At 38.2% G+C, this 18,829-nt stretch overlaps 2 long non-coding RNA genes across 2 annotated transcripts; both read right to left on the reverse strand.

Annotated features, from left to right (window-relative positions):
* Positions 1 to 2,716: 2,716 nt before the first annotated feature.
* LOC135533768 (uncharacterized) lies at positions 2,717 to 3,226 on the reverse strand. Its single transcript, XR_010454583.1, has 3 exons — positions 3,166 to 3,226; positions 2,936 to 3,078; positions 2,717 to 2,832 (listed from the first exon to the last, which is right to left on the reverse strand). It is a non-coding gene; the product is annotated as an uncharacterized LOC135533768 (long non-coding RNA).
* An 8,384-nt stretch (positions 3,227 to 11,610) lies between these two features.
* Positions 11,611 to 12,120, reverse strand: LOC135533769 (uncharacterized). The gene is made up of 3 exons (XR_010454584.1): positions 12,060 to 12,120; positions 11,830 to 11,972; positions 11,611 to 11,726 (listed from the first exon to the last, which is right to left on the reverse strand). It is a non-coding gene; the product is annotated as an uncharacterized LOC135533769 (long non-coding RNA).
* Between the last annotated feature and the right edge of the window lie 6,709 nt (positions 12,121 to 18,829).

An 18,829-nucleotide genomic window follows, 5' to 3' on the forward strand; every position in this document is an offset into this window, starting at 1 on the left:
TGCATTTTTCCGCATCATCCGTAGCATGTGCAAAATAATAAGTGCATTTCTCAGAACTATTTGTACAAACTGCAATATACAATATATATGTTTCTAAAGCTAGTCAGTCACTAAAAATCCATAGTACATCTCTCAAAAGTAAATATTCATGCCAATGATCATGTCAGTGTCATCAGAATGATAGTATTACCTGATGTAAACTTTTAGGCTACAGTTTGGATGACAGTTACTGTATTGAAAATGCACAAGGCTGCACTTCTATGGCATATATCAATTTCAACAGTACTATTTACATATGACTGTATGTGGGTTATTGATTGAAAGAGACTGGACAACCCAAAGGGGCACAAAGGGAAAAACAACTAAATTAGAAAGAAACACAGGAAACCACCCCTACGGCACAACTTTGCCTGCAGCACTGTTGTGCTGTCTCTACACATATTCTCATCCACATCACACCGGATATTTTCCCTTCCAATGCAACGTGGAAAGAATATTTTGGAATGCCTTATCCATCCTCTGCAGGCATCTACTGTGATGTCCTCACATGCTGCATCCATTGCAGCCTGCAGGGGTGAATAAGGTGGGATGAATTCTATGAGCATCAAGTAGTTACATAGATATATGTTTTACCTGTACATACTGGTATCGTAGCTCCTTAACTCTGTCTATGCTTGACAGTTTATGACAAATAGTTCAACAATTTTGCATGTAATGGCTTATGCAAGGAACTAATATCTAGATGTTTTGAGGGGTAAGATTCAACAGAGAACCATCTACTATATTTTGATCAACATGACATGAGCTGCTATTAGCCCTGCTATTGAGAAAGGCCGTATAAGGATTATCTATAAGGATTATCTGTGTTGAGAAGACAGGCTATGCGCTCACTGCCCACAAAATGAGGTGGAAAACAAGCTGCACTTCCTAACCTCCTGCCCAATGTATGACCATATTAGAGAGACATTAGAGAGACATATTTCCCTCAGATTTTACAGATGAACAAATATTTCAAAAACAAATCCAATTTTGAAAAACTCCCATATCTACTGGGTGAAATTCCAGTGTATATATTCACTTTATATATTATCTACCTCACTTGCTTTGGCAATGTTAACACATGTTTCCCATGCCAATAAAGCCCTTGAATTGACAGACAGACAGACAGACAGACAGACAGACAGACAGACAGACAGACAGACAGACAGACAGACAGACAGACAGACAGACAGACAGACAGTCTCTCTGTCTGTCTCTCTCTGATGAAAAAGGATGATAATAAACTGTGAACAACGATGAAGCCATGTTTGTGGTGATTTATTATTTTAATTGTGTAATTATTGCACATTATCTTTCAATATGTATATCAACAGAAGAGAACTAAATGTTTACAGGCTAGGAAGAACACCTCCAAATGTCACTCTCATATCTCTGCCACAGCACAACCCAAGGGGGTTGTTTTGAGTCCCATCAGATTTCAAGCTGACGGACCTAGTTGTCAAGCCATTCCAAATCTTCTCCTTGTCCACCAAAAGATTTTCTTGACACCCCATAGTCAAATAACAGTTCTTGTTGCACCTGAATGTCTCGTAGGGCAATGAAAAGGATGACGTTCCACACTTTGCCACCCTCTTCTAATTGCTGAAGCTGACCCTTTATGTTGCTTCTCTTTCTGGAATGATTTATCCTACGTCCAAATGTATCCATCTCTGGGTGGCAAGGACAGGGCACAGTCTTTGCATCTATGCAGTAGGTTTTCCCTGATGATTCCTTGTAGAAGTAAAGGAACCCCATCTCGTCATTCTCTGTTGCTTCCAACAATTTTTTCCCCTGCTTCCCTGAGAGTGGGAGACCGTGGTAGTCACAGACAACTTCCCCTTTAGCAAATGGACGTGTCGTCATTACCTTTTTTCCTTTATCAGGGTCACTGGCAATGTACAGTCCTTTCCACTTCTGGGACTTCACCAGCTTCATAATTGCCTTGTTGTCTTTAGGTGTGTCAGTGTTAATTGAAGGTTGCCAGTGACAAAGGACAGTCTCCACTTTCACTTTGTTCTTCTCCCAGTTCAGCCTTTCAATGTATCTCTCTACTTGACGTGCAGTGGGTTGTCTTCTGGGGAAGTGTGCTGTAACAAAAAAGAAATGTGTTATTAATAATTTAATTTATTCAATAGTAGAAGCCCTTATCATGTACTACTTTATTTACTGACTAAACAAAGTACATATTTGCAATAATTAATATATCAAAATTGTATTTAGTTTAGGGTATTTTAGCTGCTTCGTACCGATCACATAATCCCGTCTCATTTTCACTTGCTGGCTTCTCCACTTGTCGTAGCAATATCTCTCATGCATTCCTACAATCAGTCGTCTGTCCTTGTTCTTGATTGATTGTCCATCAATTGTGACAGGGAAGTGTTCATAGAATAGTTTCAAGGCCTGGGCCTTATCCAACTCTTTGCAGCTGGACAATGCTCCCTTTCTACTTGTGCTTGCACAGGAGGGGCCTTCAGTCTCAATACTTGAAAAAGGAAAAATAACAACACATTTGTATCTATATGTAGCAGCATTTACAAGACAATGTAAAGTGTAATTTATATAATTTGTGTAAATACTTACTTAGATTCATCGGACATGGCAACTTTGGTGATCAGCTTCATTCCCAGGCAGGCATTGACTGGTGTCTTCATGCGGTAATGCTTTTCAGCTGTAGCAGTTGTATGGGCCAAGTAGTCAGCAACAAGGGCCTTCTGTTGGTCTGTGAAGCTGGCTTTGGTATTTGTCTCCATAACTCGTCTTGCTACCTGGCTCGTGATGTTGGGCAAGTTGTATCTGATGAAAGATCAAGAAAACAGTTTGGTTTCAGAAAACTGTACTGTCAAATAAGTATTGTGGAATGATTAAACAGTGTTCTACTTAACAGTGGTGTACTTACTTGGAATGAAACCTTTGTAGATCATTGGATGGGTTGTAGATCGGGTTCCCGGTTGTGGAAATTAAGAAGCTCTCATCTGCTTCCGTGTCATCAGAGTTCTTAAGAAAAGCTGGTCGAACATATCGGTAGTACACATCAAACCACTGAAAATAAAAACATTAATATCTGTTTAACTGGTTTGTATTAAATCAATCACATTCACAATAACATATTGTAGTAAATATACTTACTGCCTCTTCCTCCTCATCTAACGAAATGGTTGCAACTTGCTGTGTTGCTGTTTTGTGCTTCTTAACACCGATGACAGTCCAATTCTCTCCATCTGGCAACTTGCACGGTTTCCTTGAGAGCCATTCGACCAGCTGCATTTGGAACAGTGACATATTAATAACACATGCCAAAGAAGCAAATACAATTCAACATTATAGCAAATTTATGACATTAGTTAACTTACGGTCATGTTTTTGACCACTCCAGCCGTTTGGAGATGTTTCAGAATGAGCAGAGACTCAAGGTAGTACAGAATGTGCAGTCTTTCAGTTTCCAGCAAGGATTCTTCATTCATGGCCTTCCCAATGATACACAGAAATTCCTTCTTCGCCACCCTCAAAAGTTCCCAACATTCATGTGGTGTCTTCGCAACTGACATCATCTGTGTGTATCTGCACAAAAACAATAAGACATTAATAATACACACTTATTTTAAAATACATTTCTGTGAGGATCAATTTGAAATATATACCTTTTCCCAGTAATTTCCTTAGACACCTGCTTGCTCATGGACTTCTGCAGTTCATTCAAGCATAGGAGGAAATGCTTGCATTGCTCAAACAAGGCTCTGTCTGTCTGAATAAGGCTTGTAATGGCAATGATGTACCGAAGAAATCTCTTCAGATTCTTCATGTAGTTGGCAATGGTTTGCTTCTTCTGTCCAATGTCTGCAAGCTTGGTAAAAAATGATCTGCTTTTTTCCAAGTTATTAACAAAATCCAGCGATGGTTTGTTTGAGTCCATGTAAAACAAAAACCTTGACACATTTGCAACCTGTACATGAAAATGTAAATAATATTAATTACATAGTTAATAACTACTTTATAATCTATTCATTCATATTGAAATATGTAAACAGTAAAATCTCTGTACATACCTCCTGTTTGAAATTGGGAATGTTGTTGTCGTCACGGAGAAATTTCCCAAATCCAGCCAGCAGATCACAATCCAGAGGGTGCTTTTGGTATAAACCACTGCTTTGCATCCCCTTTCTCAGTTTGGTGTCCCATGACTGGCTCAATGGCCTGGAAAATATTTGGTATGCAGATTAGAATAAATAAAATACACCCATGTTTGCTTATATACTTATACGTAGTACTTGCTATTAATGAGTTGATTTCTATTTATTTACTTACGGTTGGTACAATGCCGACTGGTCATCTTCCTTGTCTGATTCTTCATCTATAAATCCATCTGTAACTGGGGTAACACTTGAGCCACTTCCACTTGGCTGAAATATCACACAGATTAACAAACATTTATACAATTTTAACAATCAAACATAATTGGACAACATTTCAAATGAGTTCCAATAGCATGTAACTTGCACATATATTATTTTATCAGTGCTTACCCAGTTACTTGTTCTTCTTTTGGCTTGTTGATCACAAAACCACCCAGTTTTTCAAGATCCTTAATCAAAGGTTGGACTTTGTCCGGTTGTGTCACAACATAGCTGAGTGTTTTGTAGTCAATGATCCTGCAGTGCCAAAGATACTCAATCATCAAATCGCGGGATTTGCTCACTTCCTGGTGAATTTTTTCTTTTGATTCTGTCTTCATGCACACTCTGGTGAGATGTATAGATATGTTTTCCTGGTTCTTTATGCAAAATCTGCACACAATAGGGATCCTTCTTTGTATTCTGTAAGACAGTGAATGCACAATCAGTAAATGTAATGAAGTTACTACTTAGTTTTTCTCAGTCGCTTTGGTGCATTTTTCCGCATCATCCGTAGCATGTGCAAAATAATAAGTGCATTTCTCAGAACTATTTGTACAAACTGCAATATACAATATATATGTTTCTAAAGCTAGTCAGTCACTAAAAATCCATAGTACATCTCTCAAAAGTAAATATTCATGCCAATGATCATGTCAGTGTCATCAGAATGATAAGTCATTGAGTCATTGTTCACAAACAATGGCATGTTGTCAATGTAACTGTGTACTTTGACAGTATTACCTGATGTAGTAAACTTTTTAGGCTACAGTTTGGATGACAGTTACTGTATTGAAAATGCACAAGGCTGCACTTCTATGGCATATATCAATTTCAACAGTACTATTTACATATGACTGTATGTGGGTTATTGATTGAAAGAGACTGGACAACCCAAAGGGGCACAAAGGGAAAAACAACTAAATTAGAAAGAAACACAGGAAACCACCCCTACGGCACAACGTTGCCTGCAGCACTGTTGTGCTGTCTCTACACATATTCTCATCCACATCACACCGGATATTTTCCCTTCCAATGCAACGTGGAAAGAATATTTTGGAATGCCTTATCCATCCTCTGCAGGCATCTACTGTGATGTCCTCACATGCTGCATCCATTGCAGCCAGCAGGGGTGAATAAGGTGGGATGAATTCTATGAGCATCAAGTAGTTACATAGATATATGTTTTACCTGTACATACTGGTACCGTAGCTCCTTAACTCTGTTTATGCTTGACAGTTTATGACAAATAGTTCAACAATTTTGCATGTAATGGCTTATGCAAGGAACTAATGCCTAGATGTGAGCATTTGATAATGTGGAAAAAAGCTGACACTTGTACATTATCAATTGCAATTTGTTCAAAAGGAATAAGAAATTGCTTTAATGATGTGCACAAGTGACTAGATGATTTGGAATTTGTACAAGCACTTTTGATCTAAGAAAAAGAAGATCACAGAACATCATTTTTCAACCACAAAACGCAGAAATAAAGAGTTGCCAAGTGATTTCAAAAACATTCTGCACACTCTCACACTCTAACCCTCTGTCAAACATGATAGAAAGCAATTAATTTATGGTCTGATTTAAGAGAAAGGGCCAAATGAGAGTATACATGAAAGGTGTCCTCTTCCCTTGATTTAGAGAACTTACCTTGAACCAGTACCAGTTGCAGATGCCATCTTGCTCCAAGGAAAAGGAAGTACAATCTAAATTAAATTCTTTCAGAACATGGGAAAAGGCAATCATTCATCTTCAAGCTCCTACCTAGTGGCTTCTTACACTGTGGCGTTCTGTAGTGACTGAATTTAGGAACCATTTATCTTCAAAATTACAATCAGATAGGCCCACCCCTTTTCCATATTTACATTTTCTATTCAGGGTAGACTGAAACCCCCACTCAGAGGTGTGAAATGAATCTGAGAGACCTTTAACAGAACAATAACCTTGGAAACCACTTTGGATGGGCAATCTAGGAGAGAGAGAGAGAGCTAGACAGAGAGACTGTGGTTTAAAATTGGAGATATATGTTCATGAATGGACACAGAGGCTTAAAAGGCTAAACTCTCTCTCATGGGATGAAGAGACATACAGGCCTAACCAGTTTATATGCCTCTATCTGGGCAGCAGAGGTCACAAAAAGGCATCAAGGCCTCATTTGACCTAACCAGTAAACATGACATTTTCAGGGAATGAGAGGACACACAGAGGCTTAAAAGGATAAACTCTCTCTCATGGGATGAAGGGACATACAGGCCTAAAATACAAACACCCCTAACCAGTTTATATGCCTCTATCTGGCCTCAAGGCCTTATTTGACCTTTGTTGGCCGCCATGTTGGGCTATATTCCGGTACACCAAAACGTGAATAAATAAAAAAGTACATGTCCAATCTGGATGGGTTTTTTTTAAACAAAAGGGCATACATAGTCGGGCATTTTCATTTCATTTAAACCGTTTTTGTATAGAAGCTTTTAATAGAAAATTGTGCTTTAATTTTTGGGAAAAAGTGCATGTTACTGGAAACAGGTTCCTACCAGGGCATTTTGTTTTTTACATGCTGTACTTGTTGCCCATTGAGAGAGAGGGTATGACACGAAATCTGGGACCTCTAGCCCTTCGGGAAGTATGTTCAATATTTTTTTGAAATAACTGAATTGGGCCGGAAAAATAAATTACCGTGCAACTGGTAACCTAAAAATAATCTCCTCATTTCAAGTAGTCACCTCGTCAGGTGTTTGAAGGTAGGCACCTGGTAACCTAAAAATACTGTCCTAAATGCACTTACATTTAGGACATTCAGCTGCATTTGGAACAGTGACATATTAATAACACATGCCAAAGAAGCAAATACAATTCAACATTATAGCAAATTTATGACATTAGTTAACTTACGGTCAAGTTTTTGACCACTCCAGCCCTTTGGAGAGGTGTCAGAATGAGCAGAGACTCAAGGTAGTACAGAATGTGCAGTCTTTCAGTTTCCAGCAAGGAAACATTCAACATTCTTCATTCATGGCCTTCCCAATGATACACAGAAATTCCTTCTTCGCCACCCTCAAAAGTTCCCAACATTCATGTGGTGTCTCCGTAACTGACACCATCTGTGTGTAACTGCACAAAAACAATAAGACATTAATAATACACACTTATTTTAAAATACATTTCTGTGAGGATCAATTTGAAATATATACCTTTTCCCAGTAATTTCCTTAGACACCTGCTTGCTCATGGACTTCTGCAGTTCATTCAAGCATAGGAGGAAATGCTTGCATTGCTCAAACAAGGCTCTGTCTGTCTGAATAAGGCTTGTAATGGCAATGATGTACCGAAGAAATCTCTTCAGATTCTTCATGTAGTTGGCAATGGTTTGCTTCTTCTGTCCAATGTCTGCAAGCTTGGTAAAAAATGATCTGCTTTTTTCCAAGTTATTAACAAAATCCAGCGATGGTTTGTTTGAGTCCATGTAAAACAAAAACCTTGACACATTTGCAACCTGTACATGAAAATGTAAATAATATTAATTACATAGTTAATAACTACTTTATAATCTATTCATTCTTATTGAAATATGTAAACAGTAAAATCTCTGTACATACCTCCTGTTTGAAATTGGGAATGTTGTTGTCGTCACGGAGAAATTTCCCAAATCCAGCCAGCAGATCACAATCCAGAGGGTGCTTTTGGTATAAACCACTGCTTTGCATCCCCTTTCTCAGTTTGGTGTCCCATGACTGGCTCAATGGCCTGGAAAATATTTGGTATGCAGATTAGAATAAATAAAATACACCCATGTTTGCTTATATACTTATACGTAGTACTTGCTATTAATGAGTTGATTTCTATTTATTTACTTACGGTTGGTACAATGCCGACTGGTCATCTTCCTTGTCTGATTCTTCATCTATAAATCCATCTGTAACTGGGGGTAACACTTGAGCCACTTCCACTTGGCTGAAATATCACACAGATTAACAAACATTTATACAATTTTAACAATCAAACATAATTGGACAACATTTCAAATGAGTTCCAATAGCATGTAACTTGCACATATATTATTTTATCAGTGCTTACCCAGTTACTTGTTCTTCTTTTGGCTTGTTGATCACAAAACCACCCAGTTTTTCAAGATCCTTAATCAAAGGTTGGACTTTGTCCGGTTGTGTCACAACATAGCTGAGTGTTTTGTAGTCAATGATCCTGCAGTGCCAAAGATACTCAATCATCAAATCGCGGGATTTGCTCACTTCCTGGTGAATTTTTTCTTTTGATTCTGTCTTCATGCACACTCTGGTGAGATGTATAGATATGTTTTCCTGGTTCTTTATGCAAAATCTGCACACAATAGGGATCCTTCTTTGTATTCTGTAAGACAGTGAATGCACAATCAGTAAATGTAATGAAGTTACTACTTAGTTTTTCTCAGTCGCTTTGGTGCATTTTTCCGCATCATCCGTAGCATGTGCAAAATAATAAGTGCATTTCTCAGAACTATTTGTACAAACTGCAATATACAATATATATGTTTCTAAAGCTAGTCAGTCACTAAAAATCCATAGTACATCTCTCAAAAGTAAATATTCATGCCAATGATCATGTCAGTGTCATCAGAATGATAGTATTACCTGATGTAAACTTTTAGGCTACAGTTTGGATGACAGTTACTGTATTGAAAATGCACAAGGCTGCACTTCTATGGCATATATCAATTTCAACAGTACTATTTACATATGACTGTATGTGGGTTATTGATTGAAAGAGACTGGACAACCCAAAGGGGCACAAAGGGAAAAACAACTAAATTAGAAAGAAACACAGGAAACCACCCCTACGGCACAACTTTGCCTGCAGCACTGTTGTGCTGTCTCTACACATATTCTCATCCACATCACACCGGATATTTTCCCTTCCAATGCAACGTGGAAAGAATATTTTGGAATGCCTTATCCATCCTCTGCAGGCATCTACTGTGATGTCCTCACATGCTGCATCCATTGCAGCCTGCAGGGGTGAATAAGGTGGGATGAATTCTATGAGCATCAAGTAGTTACATAGATATATGTTTTACCTGTACATACTGGTATCGTAGCTCCTTAACTCTGTCTATGCTTGACAGTTTATGACAAATAGTTCAACAATTTTGCATGTAATGGCTTATGCAAGGAACTAATATCTAGATGTTTTGAGGGGTAAGATTCAACAGAGAACCATCTACTATATTTTGATCAACATGACATGAGCTGCTATTAGCCCTGCTATTGAGAAAGGCCGTATAAGGATTATCTATAAGGATTATCTGTGTTGAGAAGACAGGCTATGCGCTCACTGCCCACAAAATGAGGTGGAAAACAAGCTGCACTTCCTAACCTCCTGCCCAATGTATGACCATATTAGAGAGACATTAGAGAGACATATTTCCCTCAGATTTTACAGATGAACAAATATTTCAAAAACAAATCCAATTTTGAAAAACTCCCATATCTACTGGGTGAAATTCCAGTGTATATATTCACTTTATATATTATCTACCTCACTTGCTTTGGCAATGTTAACACATGTTTCCCATGCCAATAAAGCCCTTGAATTGACAGACAGACAGACAGACAGACAGACAGACAGACAGACAGACAGACAGACAGACAGACAGACAGACAGACAGACAGACAGACAGACAGACAGACAGACAGACAGACAGACAGACAGTCTCTCTGTCTGTCTCTCTCTGATGAAAAAGGATGATAATAAACTGTGAACAACGATGAAGCCATGTTTGTGGTGATTTATTATTTTAATTGTGTAATTATTGCACATTATCTTTCAATATGTATATCAACAGAAGAGAACTAAATGTTTACAGGCTAGGAAGAACACCTCCAAATGTCACTCTCATATCTCTGCCACAGCACAACCCAAGGGGGGTTGTTTTGAGTCCCATCAGATTTCAAGCTGACGGACCTAGTTGTCAAGCCATTCCAAATCTTCTCCTTGTCCACCAAAAGATTTTCTTGACACCCCATAGTCAAATAACAGTTCTTGTTGCACCTGAATGTCTCGTAGGGCAATAAAAAGGATGACGTTCCACACTTTGCCACCCTCTTCTAATTGCTGAAGCTGACCCTTTATGTTGCTTCTCTTTCTGGAATGATTTATCCTACGTCCAAATGTATCCATCTCTGGGTGGCAAGGACAGGGCACAGTCTTTGCATCTATGCAGTAGGTTTTCCCTGATGATTCCTTGTAGAAGTAAAGGAACCCCATCTCGTCATTCTCTGTTGCTTCCAACAATTTTTTCCCCTGCTTCCCTGAGAGTGGGAGACCGTGGTAGTCACAGACAACTTCCCCTTTAGCAAATGGACGTGTCGTCATTACCTTTTTTCCTTTATCAGGGTCACTGGCAATGTACAGTCCTTTCCACTTCTGGGACTTCACCAGCTTCATAATTGCCTTGTTGTCTTTAGGTGTGTCAGTGTTAATTGAAGGTTGCCAGTGACAAAGGACAGTCTCCACTTTCACTTTGTTCTTCTCCCAGTTCAGCCTTTCAATGTATCTCTCTACTTGACGTGCAGTGGGTTGTCTTCTGGGGAAGTGTGCTGTAACAAAAAAGAAATGTGTTATTAATAATTTAATTTATTCAATAGTAGAAGCCCTTATCAAGTACTACTTTATTTACTGACTAAACAAAGTACATATTTGCAATAATTAATATATCAAAATTGTATTTAGTTTAGGGTATTTTAGCTGCTTCGTACCGATCACATAATCCCGTCTCATTTTCACTTGCTGGCTTCTCCACTTGTCGTAGCAATATCTCTCATGCATTCCTACAATCAGTCGTCTGTCCTTGTTCTTGATTGATTGTCCATCAATTGTGACAGGGAAGTGTTCATAGAATAGTTTCAAGGCCTGGGCCTTATCCAACTCTTTGCAGCTGGACAATGCTCCCTTTCTACTTGTGCTTGCACAGGAGGGGCCTTCAGTCTCAATACTTGAAAAAGGAAAAATAACAACACATTTGTATCTATATGTAGCAGCATTTACAAGACAATGTAAAGTGTAATTTATATAATTTGTGTAAATACTTACTTAGATTCATCGGACATGGCAACTTTGGTGATCAGCTTCATTCCCAGGCAGGCATTGACTGGTGTCTTCATGCGGTAATGCTTTTCAGCTGTAGCAGTTGTATGGGCCAAGTAGTCAGCAACAAGGGCCTTCTGTTGGTCTGTGAAGCTGGCTTTGGTATTTGTCTCCATAACTCGTCTTGCTACCTGGCTCGTGATGTTGGGCAAGTTGTATCTGATGAAAGATCAAGAAAACAGTTTGGTTTCAGAAAACTGTACTGTCAAATAAGTATTGTGGAATGATTAAACAGTGTTCTACTTAACAGTGGTGTACTTACTTGGAATGAAACCTTTGTAGATCATTGGATGGGTTGTAGATCGGGTTCCCGGTTGTGGAAATTAAGAAGCTCTCATCTGCTTCCGTGTCATCAGAGTTCTTAAGAAAAGCTGGTCGAACATATCGGTAGTACACATCAAACCACTGAAAATAAAAACATTAATATCTGTTTAACTGGTTTGTATTAAATCAATCACATTCACAATAACATATTGTAGTAAATATACTTACTGCCTCTTCCTCCTCATCTAACGAAATGGTTGCAACTTGCTGTGTTGCTGTTTTGTGCTTCTTAACACCGATGACAGTCCAATTCTCTCCATCTGGCAACTTGCACGGTTTCCTTGAGAGCCATTCGACCAGCTGCATTTGGAACAGTGACATATTAATAACACATGCCAAAGAAGCAAATACAATTCAACATTATAGCAAATTTATGACATTAGTTAACTTACGGTCATGTTTTTGACCACTCCAGCCGTTTGGAGATGTTTCAGAATGAGCAGAGACTCAAGGTAGTACAGAATGTGCAGTCTTTCAGTTTCCAGCAAGGATTCTTCATTCATGGCCTTCCCAATGATACACAGAAATTCCTTCTTCGCCACCCTCAAAAGTTCCCAACATTCATGTGGTGTCTTCGCAACTGACATCATCTGTGTGTATCTGCACAAAAACAATAAGACATTAATAATACACACTTATTTTAAAATACATTTCTGTGAGGATCAATTTGAAATATATACCTTTTCCCAGTAATTTCCTTAGACACCTGCTTGCTCATGGACTTCTGCAGTTCATTCAAGCATAGGAGGAAATGCTTGCATTGCTCAAACAAGGCTCTGTCTGTCTGAATAAGGCTTGTAATGGCAATGATGTACCGAAGAAATCTCTTCAGATTCTTCATGTAGTTGGCAATGGTTTGCTTCTTCTGTCCAATGTCTGCAAGCTTGGTAAAAAATGATCTGCTTTTTTCCAAGTTATTAACAAAATCCAGCGATGGTTTGTTTGAGTCCATGTAAAACAAAAACCTTGACACATTTGCAACCTGTACATGAAAATGTAAATAATATTAATTACATAGTTAATAACTACTTTATAATCTATTCATTCATATTGAAATATGTAAACAGTAAAATCTCTGTACATACCTCCTGTTTGAAATTGGGAATGTTGTTGTCGTCACGGAGAAATTTCCCAAATCCAGCCAGCAGATCACAATCCAGAGGGTGCTTTTGGTATAAACCACTGCTTTGCATCCCCTTTCTCAGTTTGGTGTCCCATGACTGGCTCAATGGCCTGGAAAATATTTGGTATGCAGATTAGAATAAATAAAATACACCCATGTTTGCTTATATACTTATACGTAGTACTTGCTATTAATGAGTTGATTTCTATTTATTTACTTACGGTTGGTACAATGCCGACTGGTCATCTTCCTTGTCTGATTCTTCATCTATAAATCCATCTGTAACTGGGGGTAACACTTGAGCCACTTCCACTTGGCTGAAATATCACACAGATTAACAAACATTTATACAATTTTAACAATCAAACATAATTGGACAACATTTCAAATGAGTTCCAATAGCATGTAACTTGCACATATATTATTTTATCAGTGCTTACCCAGTTACTTGTTCTTCTTTTGGCTTGTTGATCACAAAACCACCCAGTTTTTCAAGATCCTTAATCAAAGGTTGGACTTTGTCCGGTTGTGTCACAACATAGCTGAGTGTTTTGTAGTCAATGATCCTGCAGTGCCAAAGATACTCAATCATCAAATCGCGGGATTTGCTCACTTCCTGGTGAATTTTTTCTTTTGATTCTGTCTTCATGCACACTCTGGTGAGATGTATAGATATGTTTTCCTGGTTCTTTATGCAAAATCTGCACACAATAGGGATCCTTCTTTGTATTCTGTAAGACAGTGAATGCACAATCAGTAAATGTAATGAAGTTACTACTTAGTTTTTCTCAGTCGCTTTGGTGCATTTTTCCGCATCATCCGTAGCATGTGCAAAATAATAAGTGCATTTCTCAGAACTATTTGTACAAACTGCAATATACAATATATATGTTTCTAAAGCTAGTCAGTCACTAAAAATCCATAGTACATCTCTCAAAAGTAAATATTCATGCCAATGATCATGTCAGTGTCATCAGAATGATAAGTCATTGAGTCATTGTTCACAAACAATGGCATGTTGTCAATGTAACTGTGTACTTTGACAGTATTACCTGATGTAGTAAACTTTTAGGCTACAGTTTGGATGACAGTTACTGTATTGAAAATGCACAAGGCTGCACTTCTATGGCATATATCAATTTCAACAGTACTATTTACATATGACTGTATGTGGGTTATTGATTGAAAGAGACTGGACAACCCAAAGGGGCACAAAGGGAAAAACAACTAAATTAGAAAGAAACACAGGAAACCACCCCTACGGCACAACGTTGCCTGCAGCACTGTTGTGCTGTCTCTACACATATTCTCATCCACATCACACCGGATATTTTCCCTTCCAATGCAACGTGGAAAGAATATTTTGGAATGCCTTATCCATCCTCTGCAGGCATCTACTGTGATGTCCTCACATGCTGCATCCATTGCAGCCAGCAGGGGTGAATAAGGTGGGATGAATTCTATGAGCATCAAGTAGTTACATAGATATATGTTTTACCTGTACATACTGGTACCGTAGCTCCTTAACTCTGTCTATGCTTGACAGTTTATGACAAATAGTTCAACAATTTTGCATGTAATGGCTTATGCAAGGAACTAATGCCTAGATGTGAGCATTTGATAATGTGGAAAAAAGCTGACACTTGTACATTATCAATTGCAATTTGTTCAAAAGGAATAAGAAATTGCTTTAATGATGTGCACAAGTGACTAGATGATTTGGAATTTGTACAAGCACTTTTGATCTAAGAAAAAGAAGATCACAGAACATCATTTTTCAACCACAAAACGCAGAAATAAAGAGTTGCCAAGTGATTTCAAAAACATTCTGCACACTCTCACACTCTAACCCTCTGTCAAACATGATAGAAAGCAATTAATTTATGGTCTGATTTAAGAGAAAGGGCCAAATGAGAGTATACATGAAAGGTGTCCTCTTCCCTTGATTTAGAGAACTTACCTTGAACCAGTACCAGTTGCAGATGCCATCTTGCTCCAAGGAAAAGGAAGTACAATCTAAATTAAATTCTTTCAGAACATGGGAAAAGGCAATCATTCATCTTCAAGCTCCTACCTAGTGGCTTCTTACACTGTGGCGTTCTGTAGTGACTGAATTTAGGAACCATTTATCTTCAAAATTACAATCAGATAGGCCCACCCCTTTTCCATATTTACATTTTCTATTCAGGGTAGACTGAAACCCCCACTCAGAGGTGTGAAATGAATCTGAGAGACCTTTAACAGAACAATAACCTTGGAAACCACTTTGGATGGGCAATCTAGGAGAGAGAGAGAGCTAGACAGAGAGACTGTGGTTTAAAATTGGAGATATATGTTCATGAATGGACACAGAGGCTTAAAAGGCTAAACTCTCTCTCATGGGATGAAGAGACATACAGGCCTAACCAGTTTATATGCCTCTATCTGGGCAGCAGAGGTCACAAAAAGGCATCAAGGCCTCATTTGACCTAACCAGTAAACATGACATTTTCAGGGAATGAGAGGACACACAGAGGCTTAAAAGGATAAACTCTCTCTCATGGGATGAAGGGACATACAGGCCTAAAATACAAACACCCCTAACCAGTTTATATGCCTCTATCTGGCCTCAAGGCCTTATTTGACCTTTGTTGGCCGCCATGTTGGGCTATATTCCGGTACACCAAAACGTGAATAAATAAAAAAATACATGTCCAATCTGGATGGGTTTTTTTTTAAACAAAAGGGCATACATAGTCGGGCATTTTCATTTCATTTAAACCGTTTTTGTATAGAAGCTTTTAATAGAAAATTGTGCTTTAATTTTTGGGAAAAAAGTGCATGTTACTGGAAACAGGTTCCTACCAGGGCATTTTGTTTTTTACATGCTGTACTTGTTGCCCATTGAGAGAGAGGGTATGACACGAAATCTGGGACCTCTAGCCCTTCGGGAAGTATGTTCAATATTTTTTTGAAATAACTGAATTGGGCCGGAAAAATAAATTACCGTGCAACTGGTAACCTAAAAATAATCTCCTCATTTCAAGTAGTCACCTCGTCAGGTGTTTGAAGGTAGGCACCTGGTAACCTAAAAATACTGTCCTAAATGCACTTACATTTAGGACATTCAGCTGCATTTGGAACAGTGACATATTAATAACACATGCCAAAGAAGCAAATACAATTCAACATTATAGCAAATTTATGACATTAGTTAACTTACGGTCAAGTTTTTGACCACTCCAGCCCTTTGGAGAGGTGTCAGAATGAGCAGAGACTCAAGGTAGTACAGAATGTGCAGTCTTTCAGTTTCCAGCAAGGAAACATTCAACATTCTTCATTCATGGCCTTCCCAATGATACACAGAAATTCCTTCTTCGCCACCCTCAAAAGTTCCCAACATTCATGTGGTGTCTCCGTAACTGACACCATCTGTGTGTAACTGCACAAAAACAATAAGACATTAATAATACACACTTATTTTAAAATACATTTCTGTGAGGATCAATTTGAAATATATACCTTTTCCCAGTAATTTCCTTAGACACCTGCTTGCTCATGGACTTCTGCAGTTCATTCAAGCATAGGAGGAAATGCTTGCATTGCTCAAACAAGGCTCTGTCTGTCTGAATAAGGCTTGTAATGGCAATGATGTACCGAAGAAATCTCTTCAGATTCTTCATGTAGTTGGCAATGGTTTGCTTCTTCTGTCCAATGTCTGCAAGCTTGGTAAAAAATGATCTGCTTTTTTCCAAGTTATTAACAAAATCCAGCGATGGTTTGTTTGAGTCCATGTAAAACAAACACCTTGACACATTTGCAACCTGTACATGAAAATTTAAATAATATTAATTACATAGTTAATAACTACTTTATAATCTATTAATTCTTATTGAAATATGTAAACAGTAAAATCTCTGTACATACCTCCTGTTTGAAATTGGGAATGTTGTTGTCGTCACGGAGAAATTTCCCAAATCCAGCCAGCAGATCACAATCCAGAGGGTGCTTTTGGTATAAACCACTGCTTTGCATCCCCTTTCTCAGTTTGGTGTCCCATGACTGGCTCAATGGCCTGGAAAATATTTGGTATGCAGATTAGAATAAATAAAATACATCCATGTTTGCTTATATACTTATACGTAGTACTTGCTATTAATGAGTTGATTTCTATTTAATTACTTACGGTTGGTACAATGCCGACTGGTCATCTTCCTTGTCTGATTCTTCATCTATAAATCCATCTGTAACTGGGGGTAACACTTGAGCCACTTCCACTTGGCTGAAATATCACACAGATTAACAAACATTTATACAATTTTAACAATCAAACATAATTGGACAACATTTCAAATGAGTTCCAATAGCATGTAACTTGCACATATATTATTTTATCAGTGCTTACCCAGTTACTTGTTCTTCTTTTGGCTTGTTGATCACAAAACCACCCAGTTTTTCAAGATCCTTAATCAAAGGTTGGACTTTGTCCGGTTGTGTCACAACATAGCTGAGTGTTTTGTAGTCAATGATCCTGCAGTGCCAAAGATACTCAATCATCAAATCGCGGGATTTGCTCACTTCCTGGTGAATTTTTTCTTTTGATTCTGTCTTCATGCACACTCTGGTGAGATGTATAGATATGTTTTCCTGGTTCTTTATGCAAAATCTGCACACAATAGGGATCCTTCTTTGTATTCTGTAAGACAGTGAATGCACAATCAGTAAATGTAATGAAGTTACTACTTAGTTTTTCTCAGTCGCTTTGGTGCATTTTTCCGCATCATCCGTAGCATGTGCAAAATAATAAGTGCATTTCTCAGAACTATTTGTACAAACTGCAATATACAATATATATGTTTCTAAAGCTAGTCAGTCACTAAAAATCCATAGTACATCTCTCAAAAGTAAATATTCATGCCAATGATCATGTCAGTGTCATCAGAATGATAGTATTACCTGATGTAAACTTTTAGGCTACAGTTTGGATGACAGTTACTGTATTGAAAATGCACAAGGCTGCACTTCTATGGCATATATCAATTTCAACAGTACTATTTACATATGACTGTATGTGGGTTATTGATTGAAAGAGACTGGACAACCCAAAGGGGCACAAAGGGAAAAACAACTAAATTAGAAAGAAACACAGGAAACCACCCCTACGGCACAACTTTGCCTGCAGCACTGTTGTGCTGTCTCTACACATATTCTCATCCACATCACACCGGATATTTTCCCTTCCAATGCAACGTGGAAAGAATATTTTGGAATGCCTTATCCATCCTCTGCAGGCATCTACTGTGATGTCCTCACATGCTGCATCCATTGCAGCCTGCAGGGGTGAATAAGGTGGGATGAATTCTATGAGCATCAAGTAGTTACATAGATATATGTTTTACCTGTACATACTGGTATCGTAGCTCCTTAACTCTGTCTATGCTTGACAGTTTATGACAAATAGTTCAACAATTTTGCATGTAATGGCTTATGCAAGGAACTAATATCTAGATGTTTTGAGGGGTAAGATTCAACAGAGAACCATCTACTATATTTTGATCAACATGACATGAGCTGCTATTAGCCCTGCTATTGAGAAAGGCCGTATAAGGATTATCTATAAGGATTATCTGTGTTGAGAAGACAGGCTATGCGCTCACTGCCCACAAAATGAGGTGGAAAACAAGCTGCACTTCCTAACCTCCTGCCCAATGTATGACCATATTAGAGAGACATTAGAGAGACATATTTCCCTCAGATTTTACAGATGAACAAATATTTCAAAAACAAATCCAATTTTGAAAAACTCCCATATCTACTGGGTGAAATTCCAGTGTAT

Source organism: Oncorhynchus masou, unplaced genomic scaffold (assembly GCF_036934945.1).
Source record: "Oncorhynchus masou masou isolate Uvic2021 unplaced genomic scaffold, UVic_Omas_1.1 unplaced_scaffold_2644, whole genome shotgun sequence".
NCBI lineage: Eukaryota > Metazoa > Chordata > Actinopteri > Salmoniformes > Salmonidae > Oncorhynchus > Oncorhynchus masou.